Consider the following 6,190-nt stretch of genomic DNA (forward strand, 5'->3'; position numbering starts at 1 on the left):
TTGGCATCACCGTGACGTGAATACAAGTCTTTGTGGTCCACGTTCTGTCAGTTTACGAGGTCTCCCTGAACGTGACGGCACCACACATTACCATGGCCAACAATGGACTCTAAAATGTCCAGAAGCTGCAATGTCTGTACTGATTGTTTGGTGGCACCCCCCATCAGACCCTGTTGTCAGCTCTACACCTGGTGACATCCCACCACCAGACCCCGTTCTCAGCTCTACACCTGGTGACATCCCACTACCAGACCCCATTGTCAGCTCTACACCTGGTGACATCCCCCCGCCAGACCCCGTTGTCAGCTCTACACCTGGGGACATTGCCCCACCAGACCCCGTTGTCAGCTCTACACTTGGTGACATCCCATTACCAGACCCCATTGACAGCTCTACACTGGGTGACATCCCACCACCACACCCCGTTGTCAGCTCTACACTGGTGACATCTGACCACCAGACCCGATTGTCAACTCTACACCTAGTGACATTCCAGCACCAGACCCCATTGTTAGCACTACACCTGGTGACATCCTACCACCAGACCCAGTTGTCGGCTCTACACCTGGTGACATCCCCACACCAGACCCCGTTGTCTGCTCTACACCTGGTGACATCCCCCCACCAGACCCCATTGTCAGCTCTACACCTGGTGACATCTCCCCACCAGACCCCGTTGTTAGCTCTACACCTGGTGACATCCCCCACCAGACCCCGTTGTCAGCTTTACACCTGGTGACATCCCCCACCAGACCCGGTTGTCAGCTCTACATCTGGTGACATCCCCCCTACCAGACCCCATTGTAAGCTCTACATCTGGGGACATTACCTCACCAGATGCCGTTGTCAGCTCTACACCTGCTAACCCACTAGACCTTGTTGTATTTACACCTGGTGACACCCCCCCACCAGACCCCGTTATCGGCTCTACACCTGGTGAAATCCCACCACCAGACCCCATTATCGGCTCTACACCTAGTGACATCCCACCACCAGACCCCGTTGTGAGCTCTACACTTGGTGACATCGTATTACCAGACCCCATTGTCAGCTCTATGTAAGGACTGGCGGTTCGCGGGTCCGTCGTGCCCGCACCGCCGGTCCGATCACACGTGCGGCCGCTGTGCGGCGCAGGGGAGCCCCGGTCCTCGTCACCACCCCTGGCCGCCGGGCTCCGCCTCACCGCCGGGTTGCTAGGGACGCGGTGGGTGTTGCCCCGCGTCGCGTCCTAGGTATCCTGGCAACCAAATGTGTGTCTCCTGTCCTGCCTCCTGCAGGGCTGGGGGCGGGTTCCCCAGTGCTGCTGGGTGCACTCAGCTGCTGTCAGGCTCCCCGCCCCAATCAGCTGCTGGGGCGGGAGCTCTGACAGCATTTAAACCTGCTGGTGTCTCCTGACCAGTGCCAGTGTTAGTTTTGGGTTTCCTGCTACACCAGCGTACTGCATTCTCCTGAATCCTGAATCCTGAATCCTGAATCCTGAATCCTGAATCCTGAATCCTGAATCCTGAATCCTGAATCCTGAATCCTGAATCCTGAATCCTGACTCCTGTTACTGACCTTCTGCCTTTGGACCTGACGTTGCCTTTGCCTGACCCTCTTGTACCGCGTACCCTCTTGTTGCTGACCCGGATTGCCTGACTCTCCTTGCTGTTGTTTGTTCCAGTGCCTGTCTGTTCGTTAGTCCCCGTGTCCCCCTTCCTTAGTGAGTGTAGGGACCGTCGCCCAGTTGTCGCCCTGGGGCTTAGCCCAGGGGGGCAAGTAGGAAGGGACAGGGGTTGCGGGTATTTTCAGGGACCTCCAGTTTCCCGGACCCCGCGTCCTGACACTCTACACCGGGTGACATCCCACCTCCAGACCCCGTTGTTAGCTCTACACCTGGTGACATCCCACCACCAGACCGCATTGTCAGCTCTACACCTGGTGACATCTCACCACCAGACCCATTGTCAACTCTACACCTAGTGACATTCCAGCACCAGACCCCATTGTCAGCACTACATCTGGTGGCATCCCACCACCATACCCAGTTGTCGGCCATACACCTGGTGACATCCCCACACCAGACCCCGTTATCGGCTCTACACCTGGTGATATCCCACCACCAGACCCCGTTGTCTGCTCTACACCTGGTGACATCCCTTCACCAGACCCGATTGTCAGCTCTACACCTGGTGACATCTCCCCACCAGACCCCGTTGTTAGCTCTACTCCTGGTGACATCCCCCACCAGACCCCGTTGTCAGCTTTACACCTGGTGACATCCCCCACCAGACCCTGTTCTCAGCTCTACACCTGGTGACATCCCCCCACCAGACCCCATTGTAAGCTCTACATCTGGTGACATCCCCCCACCAGACCCAATTGTCAGCTCTACACCTGGTGACATCCCCCCACCAGACCCTGTTGTTAGCTCTACACCTGGTGACATCCCCCCACCAGACCCCATTGTAAGCTCTACATCTGGTGACATCCCCCCACCAGACCCAATTGTCAGCTCTACACCTGGTGACATCCCCCCACCAGACCCTGTTGTTAGCTCTACACCTGGTGACATCCCCCAACAGACCCCATTGTCAGCTCTACACCTGGTGACATCCCCCCACCAGACCCCGTTGTCAGCTCTACACCTGGTGACATCTCCCCACCAGACCCCGTTGTTAGCTCTACTCCTGGTGACATCCCCCACCAGACCCCGTTGTCAGCTTTACACCTGGTGACATCCCCCACCAGACCCTGTTGTCAGCTCTACACCTGGTGACATCCCCCCACCAGACCCCATTGTAAGCTCTACATCTGGTGACATCCCCCACCACACCCTATTGTCAGCTCTACACCTGGTGACATCCCCCCACCAGACCCTGTTGTTAGCTCTACACCTGGTGACATCCCCCAACAGACCAAATTGTCAGCTCTACACCTGGTGACATCCCCCCTACCAGACCCCATTGCAAGCTCTACATCTGGTGACATCCCCCCACCAGACCCCATTGGCAGCTCTACACCTGGTGACATCCCCCAACAGACCCCAATGTCAGCTCTACACCTGGTGACATCCCACCACCAGACCCCGTTGTCGCTCTACACCTGGTAACATACCCCCACTAGACCTTGTTGTTGTATTTACACCTTGTGACATCCCCCTACCAGACTCCATTGTCGGCTCTACACCTGGTGACATCCCACCACCAGACCCCATTATCGGCTCTACACCTAGTGACATCCTACCACCAGACCCCGTTGTCAGCTCTACATCTGATGACATCCCACTGCCAGACCCATTGTCGGCTCCACACCTGGTGACATCCCACCACCAGACCCCGTTGTTAGCTCTACACCTGGTGACATCCCACCACCAGATCGCATTGTCAGCTCTACACCTGGTGACATCTCACCACCAGACCCCATTGTCAACTCTACACCTAGTGACATTCCAGCACCAGACCCCATTGTCAGCACTACACCTGGTGGCATCCCACCACCAGACCCAGTTGTCGGCTCTACACCTGGTGACATCCCCACACCAGACCCCGTTATCGGCTCTACACCTGGTGATATCCCACCACCAGACCCTGTTGTCAGCTCTACACCTGGTGACATCTTCCCACCAGACCCCATTGTAAGCTCTACATCTGGTGACATCCCCCACCAGACCCTGTTGTCAGCTTTACACCTGGTGACATCCCCCACCAGACCCTGTTGTCAGCTCTACACCTGGTGAGATCCCCCCACAAGACCCTATTGTCAGCTCTACACCTGGTGAGATCCCCCCACCAGACCCTGTTAGCTCTACACCTGGTGACATCCCCATCCCCCAACAGACCCCATTGTCAGCTCTACATCTAGTGACATCCCCCCTACCAGACTCCATTGTAAGCTCTACATCTGGTCACATCCCCCCACCAGACCCCATTGGCAGCTCTACACCTGGTGACATCCCCCACCAGACCCTGTTGTTAGCTCTACACCTGGTGACATCCCACCACCAGACCCCGTTGTCAGCTCTACACCTGGTGAAATCCCACCACCAGACCCATGACATCCCCCCACCAGATCCTGTTGTTAGCTCTACACCTGGTGACATGCCACCACTAGACCCGTGACATCCCCCCTCCAGACCCCATTGTCAGCTCTACACCTGGTGACATCCCACCACCAGACCCAGTTGTCAGCTCTACACCTGGTGACATCCCCCCACCAGACCCCGTTGTCAGCTCTACACCTAGTGACATCCCCCCGCCAGACACCGTTGTCAGCTCTACACCTGGTTTACATTCCCCCGCCAGACGTTGTTGTCGGCTCTTCACCTGGTGACATCCCCCCACCAGATCCCGTTGTCGGCTCTACACCTGGTGACATCCCCCCACCAGACCCCATTGTCGGCTCTACACCTGTTGACATCCCCCCACCAGACCCCATTGTCGGCTGTACACCTGGTGACATCCCCCCACCAGACCCCATTGTCGGCTCTACACCTGGTGACATCCCCCCACCAGACCCCGTTGTCGGCTGTACACCTGGTGACATCCCCCCACCAGACCCCGTTGTTAGCTCTACACCTGGTGACATCCCCCACCAGACCCCGTTGTCAGCTCTACACCTGGTGACATCTCACCACCAGACCCCATTGTCAACTCTACACCTAGTGACATTCCAGCACCAGACCCCATTGTCAGCACTACATCTGGTGGCATCCCACCACCAGACCCAGTTGTCGGCTCTACACCTGGTGACATTCTCACACCAGACCCCGTTATCGGCTCTACACCTGGTGATATCCCACCACCAGACCCCGTTGTCTGCTCTACACCTGGTGACATCCCTTCACCAGACCCCATTGTCAGCTCTACACCTGGTGACATCTCCCCACCAGACCCCGTTGTTAGCTCTACTCCTGGTGACATCCCCCACCAGACCCCGTTGTCAGCTTTACACCTGGTGACATCCCCCACCAGACCCTGTTGTCAGCACTACACCTGGTTTCATCCCCCCTACCAGACCCCATTGTAAGCTCTACATCTGGTGACATCCCCCCACCAGACCCAATTGTCAGCTCTACATCTGGTGACATCCCCCCACCAGACCCTGTTAGCTCTACACCTGGTGACATCCCCCAACAGACCCCATTGTCAGCTCTACACCTGGTGACATCCCCCCTACCAGACCCCATTGTAAGCTCTACATCTGGTCACATCCCCCCACCAGACCCCATTGTCAGCTCTACACCTGGTGACATCCCCCACCAGACCCTGTTGTTAGCTCTACACCTGGTGACATCCCACCACCAGACCCCGTTGTCAGCTCTACACCTGGTGAAATCCCACTACCAGACCCATGACATCCCCCCACCAGACCCTGTTGTTAGCTCTACACCTGGTGACATGCCACCACTAGACCCGTGACATCCCCCCTCCAGACCCCATTGTCAGCTCTACATCTGGTCACATCCCCCCACCAGACCCCATTGTCAGCTCTACACCTGGTGACATCCCACCACCAGACCCAGTTGTCTGCTCTACACCTGGTGACATCCCCCCACCAGACCCCGTTGTCAGCTCTACACCTAGTGACATCCCCCCGCCAGACACCGTTGTCAGCTCTACACCTGGTTTACATTCCTCCGCCAGACGTTGTTGTCAGCTCTACACCTGGTGACATCCCCCCACCAGACCCCATTGTCGGCTCTACACCTGGTGACATCCCCCCACCAGACCCCATTGTCGGCTCTACACCTGGTGATATCCCCCTACCAGACCCCATTGCAAGCTCTACATCTGGTCACATCCACCCACCAGACCCCATTGTCAGCTCTACACCTGGTGACATCCCACCACCAGACCCAGTTGTCAGCTCTACACCTGGTGACATCCCCCCACCAGACCCCGTTGTCAGCTCTACACCTAGTGACATCCCCCCGCCAGACACCGTTGTCAGCTCTACACCTGGTTTACATTCCCCTGCCAGACGTTGTTGGTGCTCTTCACCTGGTGACATCCCCCCACCAGATCCTGTTGTCGGCTCTACACCTGGTGACATCCCCCCACCAGACCCCATTGTCGGCTCTACACCTGGTGACATCCCCCCACCAGACCCCATTGTCGGCTGTACACCTGGTGACATCCCCCCACCAGACCCCATTGTCGGCTCTACACTTGGTGACATCCCCCCACCAGACCCCGTTGTCGGCTCTACA

The sequence above is a fragment of the Eleutherodactylus coqui genome, chromosome 6, assembly GCF_035609145.1.
Source record: "Eleutherodactylus coqui strain aEleCoq1 chromosome 6, aEleCoq1.hap1, whole genome shotgun sequence".
Lineage (NCBI taxonomy): Eukaryota > Metazoa > Chordata > Amphibia > Anura > Eleutherodactylidae > Eleutherodactylus > Eleutherodactylus coqui.